Raw genomic sequence first — 17,615 nt, forward strand, 5'->3', positions numbered from 1 at the left:
TCTCTCTCTCCCCTTTCCTTTTGGAAGACTAGCCAGCCCTTTCAACACACCTAGTTCCCAAGTCCCCAGGCAAGTGGCTGTGAGCAATATTTTCTGCTCTTTTCTTTGGAGTGAGCGCCTTTCTGGGCTCTCAGCCTCACCTCCCTCCATTCCTGTAAGCAGGGGAGACCCACTACTCCTCAGCACTCCCTACGAGGCTCGGTGTGGCTTCTTCTTTACTCCTTGGTTTTTAAGAGCTGTTTTTGTAGTCCAGAGTTGGTTTTTCACACTGATTGTTCCTAAATTAATTTGTAATCCAGTTTGATGGTGTGAGCTGGAAGTCTATGCATCTGCCTACTCCGCTGCCATCTCCAGAAGTACTTTCTTGACTGAAATAGAATATGTTTACTCCTACAGCAATAACCATAAGAAAAGGCAATATAAGTTTTTTTTAGACATTGTTGAGAAATGTATTAAAAAAGTTCAGGACTAAGTTTAGGAATCAGAAGAAAAGCAGATTCATTCTATTCCCACAGCTAAAGGCAAATGCATGGAGAAAGCAAGCAACTCGACATTTACTGAGCAATTATTCGAAATATTATCACATGTAAAAAAGGAGATATCTAGCCCTGGCCAATTAGCTCAGTGGTAGAGCGTCGGCCTATCATGCAGAAGTCCTGGGTTTGATTTCCAGCCAGGGCACACAGGAGAAGCACTCATCTGCTTCTCCACCCCTCCCCCTCTCCTTCCTCTCCGTCTCTCTCTTCCCCTCCCGCAGCCAAGGCTGCATTGGAGCAAAGATGGCCCGGGTGCTGGGGATGGCTCCGTGGCCTCTGCCTCAGGCACTAGAGTGGCTCTGGTCTCAACAGAGCATCGCCCCTTGGTGGGCGTGCCGGGTGGATCCCTGTCGGGCGCATGCGGGAGTCTGTCTGACTGCCTCCCCATTTCCAGCTTCAGAAAAATACAAAAAAAAAAAAAAGGAGATATCTATCTATCTATAGATAGATTTGACCAAACCCAAAGATAAATGATTATCTACTTAAATGATTTGTTTGGTTGACCCAGTAAATGCAAATATAGAAATGCTTTCCATGTAGATAAATAGTAAATGAGTACATGTGTATCACACTTCCCAACCTCATATATTAGAATCGTATCTACAATTCTTAGTAATTTCTTTTCGGAAGCATGTCTCAACAACACAAAGCACAGGTCAGAACACTTCATACTACACGGTCCCTTGTTGGGCCACTGAACTCTAAAATAAGAGACTTTTAGAAGCTGTTCAACAACACTTAAAAAAAAAGGAAGAAAAAAAGAAAGAAATCTTATAGGCAACTTTAGCTCAAGAGGATAAGAATGAATGCCTTCTCATTCTTCCCTTCCCTCCAAGTACCATGGACATAAGACTGTAAACATTCTGTGTGAGTATGAAATTCTAAGAAAGGTTTGTATATTGAGTCAGATTCAGTCTGAGCCTGTCATTATACCCTTGATGTCTGTTGAAATTACACATGTCCTACTTATAAAAGTTTCTTTTCTATTATTTCAGGCAATATAACCCTTTTAAGACATTGTCTTGATTTTTTTCCTGTTTAAATATGTACGTAAATAACTGTAAAATCAATAGAGGACTTTACCTAAACTCAGATGCAATAATAAGTGTAAGACTTCATTAACGCATCTCCCAATCTGGGCAATAAGAAGACTGCACATTTTGGACAGGCATTCCACCAAAGAATAGCTAACAATGCTAGTTTTTATTTTCTTTTCAAGGATAACAGTGGAGAATTTTCCAGGATTGGTGAAATGTTCACATCTTCAATTCAGGGGGCACAATAAGTTAAAATTTTTAAAAAGGAAAGAAAAAAGAAAGAAATCTACACCTTTATTAAAACCAAGAACTATGAATCACCAAAGAAAGAAAGATCTTAAAGCAAGTAGGAAAAAAAAGAATGTATACAAAGCATTGATCATTACATTGAGAACTGACTCTTCAATAGCCAAAGTCAAAAGGCAGTAAAAAATATCATCTCCAAGTACTAGGATAAAATAAGTACCAACCCAAAATTGTTCTCAAGTGAAACTATCCTTTGTAAATGAGCTGGGTTTTTTCCAGACAGATGTAGAGACTTCATAAATAAAAATGTTCTCATAAAAGAAACATATAAATAAATAATATATTTCAAGCAAAACAATACTGGTATCAGAAGGACTCCTTGCTACCAAAAGAAATGGTTAGCAAAGGCAGTAGTAATAAAAAGGATAAATCTGAGTAAATACGGACTTTTAAAAAGATAAAAAGTAATAATAATATTTATTATGTAGTGTTGAAATGCAGATAAAATAAAATTACTGGCAAAAATATGGAGGAGCTATAAGGCTTAAATGTTCTAAAGTCTTTGTTGTCCAAAAGGAGGGTATAGTATTACTTTCAGAATTCCGGCTGTAATTTCTATAGTATCCACTGGGAGGGAAAAACCTAAGACAGAACTGTAACGTATGATGGCCAAACTAGCCAAGAGTGAAACAGATATTAAAAAATTCAATCATTCTAATGAAAGAAAAAAAATAGTGACATGAGAGATGAACAGAAAAACTGGAATATTTTATATAAAAGAACCAAGTAAGACTGTAATGCAAAACAAGAACTGATATGTGCAATCTCAAAATTAGAAGATTGAATGCTACATTTTAAAAAGACAGAACGTGTTTTACTAAAATCAAGCTATATTCTATGTCAAACGATCAACCTACAAGCAAAGGGCAGAGAAAGGACAACAGGAAGATAACTCACACACACTGGGAATCAGCACAGTAGAAAAGACTCAGCTCCAATAAGAAATAAAAGTGAAAATACTTAGAACTGAACAAGAATGAAATACTACATATTAAAATGTGTGGGATACAGAAAACGTGGTTCTTAAATAAAAATTTAAAAAGCATAAACGATTAACAGAGGAGAGTAGAGAAATAATAAGCTAAGTACCTTATTTAAGTGAAAAAAATTAGAAGGAAATAAAAAAACAAAATTTTATGAAATAGAAAAAAATGAGAAAATTATAAACTAAGTTTTATTCTATAAAATTTGTAATTGATAAATATTTGTGAAATTCTAAAACTAAGGAAAATTTAGAAGGAAAAGAAGAATCATAACAGATTAAATAAGGTAACAAGAATATCATAAGTAAATTTATGACTAAACAATGTGAAAATAGAGATGAAATGGAAATGAAACGAGGAAGCTATCACACCCAAAATGACTTCAGGAGAGCGGGAACCCTAACGGGTTCTAGAATTATCACAGAATTTGAATTAATAGTTTAAAAAGTCTATTAAAAACCACAGTATGTAAAGGAATTTTCCAGTAGGTTCTAGAAAATATACAAGGGAGAAGTAATCAGAACATAACAGAGACTCCTCCAGGGCAGAGAAATCAAACAAACAAACAACTTTATTATAATAAGCTTCAATCTTAAACCACATGAGGATAGTGCAAAATAGAAAGATTAAAAGCCACTCTCCCCAGTGCTCACACATACAACAACCTTCCCAACACAAAATTTTTGAAAGTTCATGTTAGCAATAGGGTAGACCGACCTCCTGACCTTTGGTGGCGCAGTAGATAAACTGTTAACCTGGAACTCCGAGGTCGCTGGTTGGAAACCCTAGGCTTGCCCAGTCAAGGCACATATGGGAATGATATTTCCTGCTCCTCCCCATTTCTCTCTTTCTCTCTCTCTCCCCTCTCTAAAATGAATAAAGTCTTAAAAAATAAATAAATAAAATCTCTTAAGAAAAAGGGTGGACTATTGTGAAAATGCTGTGTGTATAAGAATGCAAAGTCAACTTAATGTAGAAAGTCTATTAATATAATTTATTACAATAAAAATTTTAAAGAAAAAATTATATAATCATTTTCAAAGATATAAAAATGGGCACTTGATAAAATTCAATATTAATTCATGATTTTTTAAAAGCCCAGCAAATAAGAAATGGAAGAATACTTAACATAACAAAGTATATCTATAGAGAACTCATATCAATTATTATACTAAATAGTAAAAAAGTTAAAATATTCTTTTAAAAGACTCCCAAAGACCAGATGCCTGCTATTATTATATATAATCAACACTGCCATGGACATTTTAGCCAGTAAAATAAAAGAAAAAACTGAAAGTTAAAAGAGAAGAAGAAATAAAATTTTCATTATTCACATGATTGTTCTAAATATGTCTAATAGAAAACCCAAAGACCTACAGAAAATTTATTAGGATTTAATGAAGTGTTTAGAAAGACTAATAAATATAAAGATTTTGCACTAAGGCCCTAGCCGGTTGGCTCAGTGGTAGAGCATCGGCCTGGTGTGCAGGAGTCCCGGGTTCGATTCCCGGCCAGGGCACACAGAAGTGCCCATCTGCTTCTCCACTCCTCCCTCTCTCCTTCCTCTCTGTCTCTCTCTTCCCCTCCCTGAGCCAAGGCTCCATTGGAGCAAAGTTGGCCCAGGCGCTGAGGATGGCTCCGTGGCCTCTGCCTCAGGTGCTAGAATGGCTCTGGTTGCAACAGAGCAACGCCCCAGATGGGCAGAGCATCGCCCCCTGGTGGACATGCCGGATGGATCCCAGTTGGGCACATGCGGGAGCCTGTCTGACTGCCTCCCCGTTTCCAACTTCTTAAAAATACAAAAAAAAAAAAAATTTTGGCCCTGGCCGGTTGGCTCAGCGGTAGAGCGTCGGCCTAGCGTGCGGAGGACCCGGGTTCGATTCCTGGCCAGGGCACACAGGAGAAGCGCCCATTTGCTTCTCCACCCCTCCGCCGCGCTTTCCTCTCTGTCTCTCTCTTCCCCTCCCGCAGCCAAGGCTCCATTGGAGCAGAGATGGCCCGGGCGCTGGGCATGGCTCTGTGGCCTCTGCCTCAGGCGCTAGAGTGGCTCTGGTCGCAATATGGCGACGCCCAGGATGGGCAGAGCATCGCCCCCTGGGGGGCAGAGCACCGCCCCTGGTGGGCGTGCCGGGTGGATCCCGGTCGGGCGCATGCTGGAGTCTGTCTGACTGTCTCTCCCTGTTTCCAGCTTCAGAAAAATGAAAAAAAAAAAAAAATTTTTGTATTAAATCAACTGCATTTTTATACATCAGCAAACAGAAACTATAACTTGAGAGACAGAAAGTGAGACAGAGGCACTGTAACAGCAATTAAAAAATATAAGACACCTAGGAACAAATCCAAAAAATATAATTGTGCAGGACCTTTATGAAAAAAATTATACAACATTCAAGAATTGAATTAATAAGCAATATTGCATATTCATGGATGACTCAATATTATAACAAAGACATTTCCCCATAATTTGATATACAGATGTGAATGCAATCCAAAACTAAATCTCGGCTGGGTATGTTTGAGGTTTTTTATCCTTCTACTTTTTTCTGTTTGATTTCATTCATGGTGTCTAAAATTTATAAGGTTCAAGAATAGTCAACTCTGACCTGAAGAATACAGTGGGTTGATGTACCCAATATGTATTTAATAACTATAGTAATTAGGTAGTATGTCACTGACACAGAGAAAGGAACCCAGAAACAAATCTCCTCTTTATGTCAAATATTGATTTGTAACTGAGCAGACATTTCAGGCTAGTGCGGAAAGAATAAGCTATTTAATAAAAAGTTCTGGAACAAATAAGATATTAAATGAAATGAGATTTCTATCTCACTCCATATACAAAAATTAATTTCAGAGAGATAAGACAAATATGGAAGACAAAATTTAACATTATTAGAAATAAAGATAAATGAGTTATTTATGAGACTGGGGTATGGAAGAATTTCTTAAGCAAGATCCCCAAAGCACAGACAATGATAGAAAAAGATGGATAAGCATTACTTGATTAAATTTAGAATGCTATAAAAATATGAAAAGAGCAGCTATAAATCAAAACCTTTTAGTAACACAAATAACCAACAAAATAATCAGATACAGAATATACAAGGTACTCCTAAAAACAAAAGAAAAGACAACTTGATTGGAAATTAAAAGCTATCCACAACTATTTCATAGAAGAGAAAAATAAAGGTCAGAAATTATATGAAAAGTTCTATTTTCTATGCAATCATGAAAACAGAAATAACAGTTGAGTTTTTAATTTCTGCATCAGATAAATCTGACATTATTAAGTATTACGGAAAAATGTGAAAGAAAAAGGAACTCTCCTACAATGATGGTATGAGTATATATTAAAACAACCACTTAAAAAACCAACCACCATTATCTAGCAAAGGTAAAAACACACATACATACCTTATGACCCAAGAATTCCACTGCTAGTTCTATATATGCTAGAGAAACTCTCTCACACGTGTACCAAGAAACAAGCACAAAATTTCCGTGACAGGACTGTTCGTAGTAACTCAAATACGTATCCACTGACAGAACAGATCAACTGTGGCAAGTCCTATGATGAAGTATCAAATGTTGGTAAAAGTGAATAAACTGATGTGATAGAAATCAACATAGCTGAATTTTACAAATGTAATATTGAGCAAAAGAAGCAAGTCACAAACGTACACCTTAATAGAATTCCAATTAAATAATGGTTCAAAAACAAAAATGAAGGAATATGTTGTACAGAATATAAACACATGTGGAAAGAGAAAATATGAAAAGGAAGAGAATGAGAAACATCAAATTCAGCATTAAAATAAGCTGATAGGGAGGAATGGAATTGGGAAGGGCAACATGGAACTTCAGAGCTACCCACGATGCTCTCTAGTTGAAATCAGTGTTGTGGGGTGCGTGGATTTTCACCTTACTGTTATACATATTGTTTTATATGTATTACTTAATTTATTGAAAAATATAATTGAGAAGCTGTCATCCCATATTAATAAACTTTTATTATGCGATAATATATATTTATAATCAACACCTGCAGAAAAATGCCCCTATTATATATGAGTCTTTAATGATAGCATATTTATCAGTATATGAGACAAAACTCTTTGCAATGATCACAAAATCATGTGATTCCAGTTTTCTCTTGATCTGTATTACCATATTACAAAAACAAACTGATCTAAGAGTCTGCACACAAGAATACACTAGCCATTTCTATATCTTATGCTTGAGTTCTTTCTATTCCCAAGTATGCCCCAAAGGGAGAATAATCATACTTCAAAAGTACCAAGAATTCTCAACACCTGTTTGTGAAATACACACAATGTGTATTTTATATATAGACTTCAATTTACCTGGAAGATACCCCAATTTATAATCCCATCTTTTCAGAACAGAGCAGCACTTCAGTAACTGGGCTGGAAAGGACCCTTGCGCAGGACAAGGAGTAGAATGCCGGGGCAGCTACTAGCCAGGAGCTGGCCTCGTGGAGGGGCATTCCTTTTTCCTACAGAGGCCACCCTGCCCTGTCTGGATGTGGTTCCTAGCACATTGTCCCTCAACCCATCTGCCTTACCAAACAGAAACTTTTCTGAAAAGACGTCTTTAGGTCATTTCTGCCAAAAACTATTCAATAATTATTTTCACTAAAAAAATGTAGTGAAGTAGCAACCAAAAGTCATTCTACTTATCACTCAGCATACTACACAAATGAATTCTACATCCTCATTACCCCGCTCTAAGGCCACATGGTAGTTGTGGAGACAAGACATAACTCCTAATATAGTTATTTACAAGAAACAGATGGCAAAATATCGTTAAGCCCAAAGCTTAGGATTCTAGTCGTGGATTCCTGGTCACTCAGCAGATCTGTGATTCATTCAGTTCACAAGTATTTACGACACCTCTATTAAGGAGTTAAATTTTAAGTGTCAACAGGAAAAGTCTTTGTCCAAGTTGCTCCCAGTTGATATGTTTGGGGAGAAAAACGAATACCCAACAAGTTGTGGGGGGCAGGAGGCGACTAGTGAAGAAAGAGGGGGGTTTGGTGGGAAAGAGCGACGGACCACACCAGAGGGAACACCCAGCTGCTGAATGACAGAGAGTGTTGAATGAAATCCTACACCTTTGGCAGGAAGAAGTCCTGCTGCTGGGTACATTTAATACTTCATTTGTTTGTCCAGGAAGCCAGAAAGATGGCAGGTTTCTGTCTAATTCAGGGAAAAGGGGCAATTAGGCAACAGACAGTCTTAGTGTTCGGCAAGCCATAGGTAGGATCCCTCTCTATAGCTGGTCGGCTCCTGGTTATCCAAATCAAGCTGATAATTTAGGCAAGAATAAACAGGAGTAAATGTGTAGCTTATACTTCAGTGATTTTAAAGCCGCAAGAATTTTTAAAGCACGCAATCCTTAACTGTTAAGTCAGGGCACTGACCTCTTTTCCCTTAGATTGTCAAATAAAAGAATGACAACAGCCAACACAATTATAGCTGTCCAGTGTGCATGAATCAAAATTATACCTAATGTTTTTTGTCAAATCAGCAAAAAATGTATTTCTTGGTGTGCCACAGAATTTTAGTAATTAGTTTATGTGTGCTATGAGATAAAAAGGTTCAAAATTGTTGTTATACTTTATGGGAGTTAACACAAGATAAAGCAACTAGAAGTTCACAGACCAATAAACCAAAGAGACACAGAGCAGGGCCAAACCACAGAAAGCTCGGCTCTCACTGTGGGCTAAACTTGACAGGATCTTCAGTGCTGTATTCTTTCTCGCTGGTCACTGAAAAGTCTAAAAACCAAACAAAGCACTGAAATCACTAAGCACTGACAACTGTTTAAACGAAAACACCCTTCCCATATATACAGCACATGGAAGTATTCAGAGTACTGTATATTTGCCCAACCTCTGCGTCCACACTAGACTAAACACTATAGCTAAAATGAGCACTCCAAGAAGAATTCATGTGGTAATCTCCTCAAGTATCTGAGAGCAAGGAAAACAAAGTTTTCAGAACTGTCCACAGTTCTTCAGACATCAGCTATTCTAAGAGGAAGGTGGAGATTCTTCAAGATTCTTGTACTCTGTAACCTTAGGGTATACAGATTTGACTCAGGGGTCTATGAAGACGCTGGAAATACCAGCCAAGCTGTGTAGATGTCAGTTATTTCCCTGGGGAAGGCTCCTAGATTTCATCTACATTCAAAGACACTTATGATCCAGAAAAGATGAAGAAACACAGTTAAAAAAAAAAGATCTTAAGAAAAAGGATTACATATTGGTCATGTTACAATGAACATTTTTCAGCCAAAGAAAAAGCATATATATTTCAAGGAAATATAAAAAATTATTTAAAGAGCTAAGGTTATAAGGTACCCTGTTTGTCTAATTCAAATTGATACTTTGGGGGGGGCTAGAGTTAACAAAATTGACTAAACTAATATCAAAACATTTTATATATATATGAATTTTTAGGAAAAAACATACTTTGTTATAAAGATATTACATTTTACCTAATTCCTGCTTTTCATTCATTTTAGAGAGGAGAGAGTGAGAGTGAGAGAAAAATTGGGGAGCAGGAAGCATCAACTTCTATATGTGCCTTGATCAGACAAGTGCAGGGTTTTGAACTGGCGACCTCGGCGTTCCAATTCGATGCTTTATCCACTGTGAAACCACGGGTCAGGCCCATAATTCTTGCTTTTTAATTGTCTAAGACACTTAGCAAAAGTATATGACTAGGCCCTGGCTGGCTGGCTCAGCGGTAGAGCATCGGCCTGGCGTGCGGGGGACCCGGGTTCGATTCCCGGCCAGGGCACATAGGAGAAGCGCCTATTTGCTTATCCACCCTCCCTCCTTCCCCTCTGTCTCTCTCTTCCCCTCCCGCAGCCAAGGCTCCATTGGAGCAAAGATGGCCCGGGTGCTGGGGATGGCTCCTTGGCCTCTGCCCCAAGCGCTGGAGTGGCTCTGGTCACGGCAGAGCGACGCCTCGGAGGGGCAGAGCATTGCCCCCTAGTGGGCAGAACGTCGCCCTTGGTGGGCGTGCCGGGTGGATTCTGGTCGGGCGCATGCAGGAGTCTGTCTGACTGTCTCTCCCTGTTTCCAGCTTCAGAAAAATACAAAAAAAAAAAAAAAAAAAAAAAAAGTATATGACTAGGAAAAAAAAGGTTCATGTTTTATAAAACTAAGCTATTTAAGAAAAAAATAAAGTTTCATTTTGAGGTATAAACATGACTGATTTAAAATGAAAAATCTTTTCAGTTCTTGTATTTTCTGGAACCCAAATATCCTTGTATAGAGTCAAATTCATATGAAGGTTAAACTAAATTCTAGTCTGAAGATGGCTGCATGGGTTCAGAAATCTCAATTAATAAACTTATGCTCAAACATTAGGCTTTATTTTATAGCAAAAGTAATCGAATGTTCATTTATTAATGACTATAAGCTTAAATAAAATATTTAAGACCAGGATCTGTTAGCTGACTTTTGATCACTTGGATAAGAGGGTGCTGACCTAACTATCACATGGAAAATGCCAACTCAGAGTCAGACTATATGGTAAGATTGACACAAAACATTGGACAGTTCCTAAATCTTAGTGTACAGTCCACAGTAGCTGTGGGACCTTGGCCTCAGTGTGATCAACTTCTCCTCTCATTTTAAAGAGTTGAATAAGATGGTGATGTATGTACATTACCATAGAGTTACTATTTAAATGTCTGCTTAGACTGAATTCCTGAAGATCAGGGCTTAATCATTTCATATTCCCTAGCATAGCATCACACATACCACCAGGTAGGTGATCAAATGCACATGTGCTGAATGCCTTAATTTATCATGCGGAAATTTTTATCTATTCAAAGAATTTATATGCTCCATTGTGTGTCCATTGTATGACTTCTTACATGCTCCAGAACATTTAAAGTCACAGAATTAAGTAGTGTATACCATAAGCCAATGGTTCTCAAAGTGTATGCTAAGGCACCCTAGAAGATTTCCAGGTGTGCTCTATGGTATTCCAGAGAAATATGTGCCTGTTGGGGACCAAAAAACCAACAGGGTTTTTGGAGTTTAGATTTTTGGGGGCAGAGGTTTGGGGAATTGGCTGTAAGCTGACAGTCTGCCCAACCCCCACCTCACTTGGCTGATTAGGTTGCAAAAGGCTGTTAAGCTGTGGTGCTGGATTGTTTACACTACCCCCCATGTTCCCTGGAGAGACTGGAGGCAAGTTTCTTCTATCCTTTGTTTGGTGTAAAGTTAAGATGATGGGTATGGTGGGGGTTTTCTGCACTCAACACAATTAAGAGTAAAAAGAGAGGAATTCTTCAATGTATTGACGAGGAAATGAGGTATTTGCCTTTCAAATACATGCCCAAACATTGAAGAAAACACTAGGACACATCAGGCTCATGTTTCTCATAAACATAAGAATGAAAAAACTTAATACATTCGTGCCGGAACCTGCCGAATATACTAACTCTTACTAAGAATGTATCTATATATATAATGTATCTATATATATAAAAAGATAACTTTTTTGTCATTTTTTTATTTTTAACCCCTCTTTTTTATGAATTCTAAAAAGTGTAACTCAAAAAAATATAACATAAAAATGTTTTTTAATGTCAGAATAAATTTAATTCTGTCATATTTATTTCATTTACCATAAAAGCACGCTTGACTTTATATTTATTTTCTTTAATATTTGACTTAATTATGAGAACATATTTCTCAAAAATTTGTATATAGTGCACCTACAATTATTTGTAGGATTTTAAATGCGCCCCGACTTCAAAAACTTTGAGAACCACTGCCCTATGCCAAAGATCTGCTCTAACTGTAATTCTGTGTGAATGTGTGTGACACACGGTTTGCCTCGTAAGTAAACCTGTAACTTGACTTTCATCTGTAAGGAATGTAGGTTGCCTCAAATGTAAGGTTACAACTGGTTCAATAAATATTTCATGCAAGGATGACTAAAGTTCCTCTAAAATAACAAAAGGAAGCATTACGTTGTTTATTATTCAGGGAATCAATCTAGAAAGCGAAAGACTTAAGTTCCCACCTTTTTGCCTAGGCTCCTGAAAAACAACCTTTCTGACTAGGTGTTGGGAGGGAAGGGTGACCACAGTATTTATATTTAGCCTCTAATCGCCAAGATTTGGTTTTTTGTTTTTGTTTTTTAAGCTGTGGTCGTTAATCCTGTAAGTAAAAGAAAGAATTATTAGAACTTTCCCTAGAAAGACCTAGGAATCACTAGAACATAAATAACTTTGACAACTAATTGTGCAATTCATCTTCCCTCCTCAAACAGGATTTAGTAAAAATAAAACTTTTTCAATTACATCAATTTCTTCAAAACCTTCAGTAAAGCAATCTCTTTTTTAAAATTTTATTTATTCATTTTAGAGAGGAGAGAGAGAAGAGAGAGACAGAGAGAGAAGGGGGGAGGAGCTGGAAGCATCAACTCCCATATGTGCCTTGACTAGGCAAGCCCAGGGTTTTGAACCGGCGACCTCAGTATTTCCAGGTCGACGCTTTATCCACTGCGCCACCACAGGTCAGGCAGTAAAGCAATCTCCTAGTCCTTATAACACCTCAACTCTCTGTCTAGTCAATTATAACAATTCACTTTACTTTTTTGGAGGCTATAATTTTAAAATCGTTCCTTTCATCTTTTTTACCCCTAATGAACAAAGAACACTTATGAAATCTCATTTCAGATAGTTTCATTGTGGTATTTAATCTTCTCTCCTTAGCCCTACATAAACTATGTTTCTTCAGCATTCTTCATACAACCTACTTCCTAGATATTTGCTTATTTTTCCATTTCTCTCCAGGAAGATCATATTCAAATGGTTTCAGGAACATTCCATTTATATCTACAGTACTTTTAACCCAGAATACAGTACACACATATACCCTGAAAGCTCTTCTTTAACTGCCTACTAGGTTCCAGAAACTTTAGTTCAAGATTTTTAAGTGACGTTAAAAATGTAAAAATGTATTCATTCCAAATGAGTGGTATAAAGACCACAATCTAAACTTAAAATGTGGAGGGGGGGAAAGGTGAGTATTTCATATATAAACTCTAGTGCTACTATCTAGACTCAGTAGTAAAAAAAATAATAAAATAACAGAGGTGATTAAAAACATCACTCTTTTGTTTTCATGGTTACCCTGTCTTTTTTTTTTTCTTTTACCATTACAGAAAAAAATTGTTTTACCCCTTTAATTTTTTCAGAGCGTGAAACAAAGAGGTGCCCTGGTCAGACAGCGTAGTTAGTATCACACCGAAGCAGAGGTGCCAATCAGGGCACATACAGGAACAACTTGATGTTCCTGTCTCTCTCTCTCTCTAAAATCATTAAAATAAACGTTAAAAAAAGAAAAAGAAACAAAGTGGCAGCATGAGTGCATTCTCAGTTTAACTCTAACAGGGGCTCACTGACTGGGTGAAAGGCCCTAAGAACAGAATCCTACTAGACAGAAGCCTGGGTCCTTGTTCTAAATTCTGCCATCTGAGAGCTCAATGACCTGGAGCCAGACCCGTCACTATCCACCATCAATTTCCTCATCCACAAGATGGGGTAACTCTACCTGCCCTCACTTCCTCACCGGGAAGCTGCAAGGACCAGGTGAAGTGAATCAATGAAGCTTCAATAATGAGACACTGTAGAAACATAGGCTATAATTACTACTTGCTGATGGTACAGCATAACAAGATCAATAAAATAAATCCAAAAAATACAGAGTGATTCACAATAGCCAAGAGGTAGAAGTAGCCCAAATGTCCATCAACAGATAAATGGATAAAGAAAATGTGATATCTCTATAGAATGGACTATTATTCAGTCTTTAAAGAAGGGAATTCTGTCCCATGCTACAACATGAATGAACTTTGAAGACATTATGCTGAGTATATTATAAGCCAGTCACTAAAGGGCAAACTCTGTCTGATACCACTTATGTGGGGGACCCAGAGCATGGCAGGGACTGGGGGGGGGGGGGAGGGAGAAATGGGAAGTTGTTCTTCAATAGATATATTGTTTCAGTTGTTGGGTTTGTTTTTTTTTTAAATCAATTTTATTTATTGATTTGGAGGAGAGGTTAGAGAAAGAGAAAAACCCAAAGCATGAACTAATATAGTTGCTTCCCAGACGTGCCTTGACCAGGCAAGCACAGGGATTTGAACCAGTGACCTTAGCGTTACAGATCAACGCTTTATCCACTGCATCACCGTAGGTCAGGTGGTATGTTGTTTCAATTTTGCAAGATGAAAAAGTTCTAGAGATCTGTTATTGGGAAATGTGAACAGAGTTAGCACTACTGAACTGTACACTTCAAAATAGTTAAGGGTAAAAAAAATACTTTAGTATGGTGAGTACAAGGTAAATTGGAATTGAGATTAAAAACAAAAATAAACCAAAATAACAGCCTTTGTTGGACACCTCAGCGATCACTCTAACCTTAGCAAAGCACACTGCTGATTAACAAAGGCTTTTTGGCCCAAGTTCTCCTATCAGTGAGGGCATCTCGAGCTCCTCCTTCCACCCCCCTCTACCCCAGCAGTGTTGAGGCCCCCTGCTCACCATTCCTCCAGTATTTGGCTCACACTGCTGCTAGCCTAACACTTACCACATTACACATTACTCTCAGTCAGTGACACACATTTCTGGCATCATTACTAGACCATGAGCTTCTTGAGGGGAAAAACCACATCTAACACATCTTTAATTTCCGTCCCCTTAGCTCCCAGCTTCACAGCACAACTCCACTCATCATAGCTAATTGAAGAAATTCTATGCTTCCCCAGTTTTCAACATCTATCATTTAGCTGTTGGCGGGGAAAGACTCAGGAGCAGAGAGAGGTTGACTGTGGTCAGCTGTGCATAAAGCTTTTATGTTGTTTCCCATTCAAATCTGTCAGAGAAACAGGAGTGGAAGAATCAGGTACTTAGGCTGTGTTTAGAATGACACAATAAAGTTGTTCAGCGATAGTTTGCTAAGAAAAAAAGAGCTTGAGCTGCAAAGTTTATAATAATCCTCCCCTCCCCTAGGTGTTACTCAGAAGACAGCATGTGAGAAGAGCAAGAACGCATTTTAACTCATTCTTGATAACTGAGGCAGGACTCTGAACCAGTGAGGCTAAGAAGTACAGAACACACCTTGATTCTCAAGGGGCAAAGTTTAGTTTGGGAGACAGGACACATATCTGAGTCACAGGGATGGATGGAGATACCATCTGACTGGACATGGTGAGCTGCTGTGAAGGTCAAGTGACAGAGTCAATGCCAATCACGTCCCACTTGGGTCAGCAGCCACTGGACACTGCAGATCACACACACATAGCACTCACCACCAAGTTAGAAATAAATAACTCAGCTGTGATCGTGACCATATGTAATAGTGCATGGCGACCAAATACAACTAAAGAGGAAATGAAGATAGTGGTTTTAAAACGTCTGAGACAAACTCCCCATGGAACACTGACCTTGATGGCAGGAGCTTTGTGTTCCAGTGGCGTCTGCCCAGGCCAGGCCCCTGACCGGGAACCCTAAACTTGACACCTGCCAGCTAGTGTAATTCCCGTGGACCCATGACTGAGCTTCCCACATAACTTATCAAAAGGTCTAGCAACCAGTCTCCACAGCACACACAGAATCTGAATCCAGGTTTCCCTGAGTTGAGTAGTTGTAACAGAAGAAACATGACCTGTTATATCTAAAGCATTTCTTATCTGACCCTTTACAGAAAAAACCTGCCAAACCCTGGAATAAAGTTCATGTTTGGGAGGATCAAGTCAACACTGACAGAAATGGGGAAAAGAAAGGGAGGAAAAAACCGGGAAGCTCAATGTTAAATGGGCATAAACCTGACAGGTTTGCCCAAAGGGGAAGACGTGAGATACTAACAACAGGGAGAGAGGTCAGGGGCAGAGGTGCAGACAAAGGTGAAGCCATGAAAACGACTGAGAGAGTAAAGGGAAAAATGGCAGTGGCTCACAATTCATTATGGATGTGAAGCTCTATATTAAAAAAAAAACTTATATGGAAGTGCTGATGTATCAAATGAATGGAGAATGCTGCTTCAGCTGAGTCAGGAGAAACACACAGAACACAAACTGCTGGACAGCCGTTGCCGCTGCAGCAACTGCGGAGGAACCCAGCAGTCTGAAAACCAATGACACGCCTAAAGCTGGGCCAGGAGGTCAGTCTCAACCCTGGGGTGGATGGACCTGCTCACTCCAATGCAGGGAACTACAAGCTGCAGCAGAAGAGACGGAAAAAGCCACCAGAGAAGTAGAAGAAATAGACTTGTCTTATAGCCAGCACCTGCAAAACAAAACTGACTTACCAGAGAAGTAAAACAAGGTAAGGCTTATAAAGAAGTCAAAGGAGTAATAAAAGGTCAGTGAACTTATTTGGAAAATCACTAGAGACCATTAGGAGGGAAAAGGAGGGAAAAGGAGGGAAAAGGAGGGAGAGGAAGGGGGAGGAGGACAGAAGGGGAGGGGAGGAAGAGGGAGAGAGAAAGAGAGACAGAGAAATCAGTTTCAAGGAAGTGGGGAAGAAATGGAATGAGGAGATAAAGCCTGGGGTAATTAAGTTTGACATTAACAAAAAGGAAAAGATGGGATAAGAGGAAAGACAGGGTTGTTTGATTTAAAAACTACGGAGAGTGTCTGACCAGGTGGTAGAGCGTCAGACTAGGACGGGCTCAGAAGCCTGAGCACCGGGTCGCTGGCTTGAGCAAGGGGTCACTCTGCTTGTAGCCCCCTGGTCAAGGCACATATGAGAACGCAATCAATCAACAACTAAGGTGCACAATGAAAAATTGATGCTTTTCATCTTTCTCCCTTCCTATCTGTCTGTCTCTATCTGTTCTCTCTCTCTCTGTCTCTGTCAAAAGAAAAAAAAGGAGAGTTTCTTCTTTCAAAGAAAGATGATGGGTGTGGCAGGTTGTTACAGAAAATGGCTGCAACACTTCCCAGGGTGGAATCTGCCTGGTAGTGCCCTCCCAACACCATGAGCTGAGACAGATGGCTTGCTCTGACCAACATTAGCACACATGACACAATAAGAGACCTGCATATCACTCACTGTTCTCTTGATGTGCTTATAACCCTGACACCAGCATGAGGGTGAGCCCACCAGCCTGCTAGGGAATGAGAGCCCACCCAGTCAAGAAGGAGAAACCCAAACTGACAGCTGCCAACCTGCAGACACAAACAAGAGGCCATCCTAGATCCACTGGTCACCAGCTCACCAGCCATCTGGCCACTGGTGCATGGAAGAGAACTGTGAACTAAGTAAAAACGGTGGTGACTTTAAGCCACTAAACTGAGGGCAGTTCGTTCGGTGGCAAAAGCCAACAGAGTAAGTGAGGAATCTTCTGGTGTAAAAGATGGCATAGGAATCAATGCTATAGGTACAGCATGATTACAAGTGCTAAAAAGTATTTCAAAATGTTATGAAGACACAAAGCTTTGCTTTTTCCTCCTATAGCTTTCAAATTATCTATAATGAGCAGTAATCACACAATAAACAGTCATTATTATTACTGTAATTGTCAACTACCATACTTGGAGAAAGTTGGATATGATTATACCTACCCAGTCATACTTATCAGTTAACTCAGAGGATAACCCAGGTCTTTCTATTTCTTACAGGTAGAAAAAACGTAATGTAAACTAGTGTGTACTTGAACAATAAATTAACCCATGCTGCTGGGAGTTAGAGAT

The 17,615-nt window shown here is 38.9% G+C and overlaps 1 protein-coding gene and 1 non-coding gene across 16 annotated transcripts in view; one reads left to right on the forward strand and one right to left on the reverse strand.

Moving 5' to 3' along the window:
• The window catches only part of CACNB2 (calcium voltage-gated channel auxiliary subunit beta 2), a 431,046-nt gene that overhangs the window by 113,571 nt on the left and 299,860 nt on the right, over window positions 1–17,615 (reverse strand). The window lies entirely within an intron of this gene.
• TRNAD-AUC (transfer RNA aspartic acid (anticodon AUC)) lies at window positions 606–681 on the forward strand. Its single transcript has one exon. It is a non-coding gene; the product is annotated as a tRNA-Asp (tRNA).

The sequence above is a fragment of the Saccopteryx bilineata genome, chromosome 5, assembly GCF_036850765.1.
Source record: "Saccopteryx bilineata isolate mSacBil1 chromosome 5, mSacBil1_pri_phased_curated, whole genome shotgun sequence".
NCBI lineage: Eukaryota > Metazoa > Chordata > Mammalia > Chiroptera > Emballonuridae > Saccopteryx > Saccopteryx bilineata.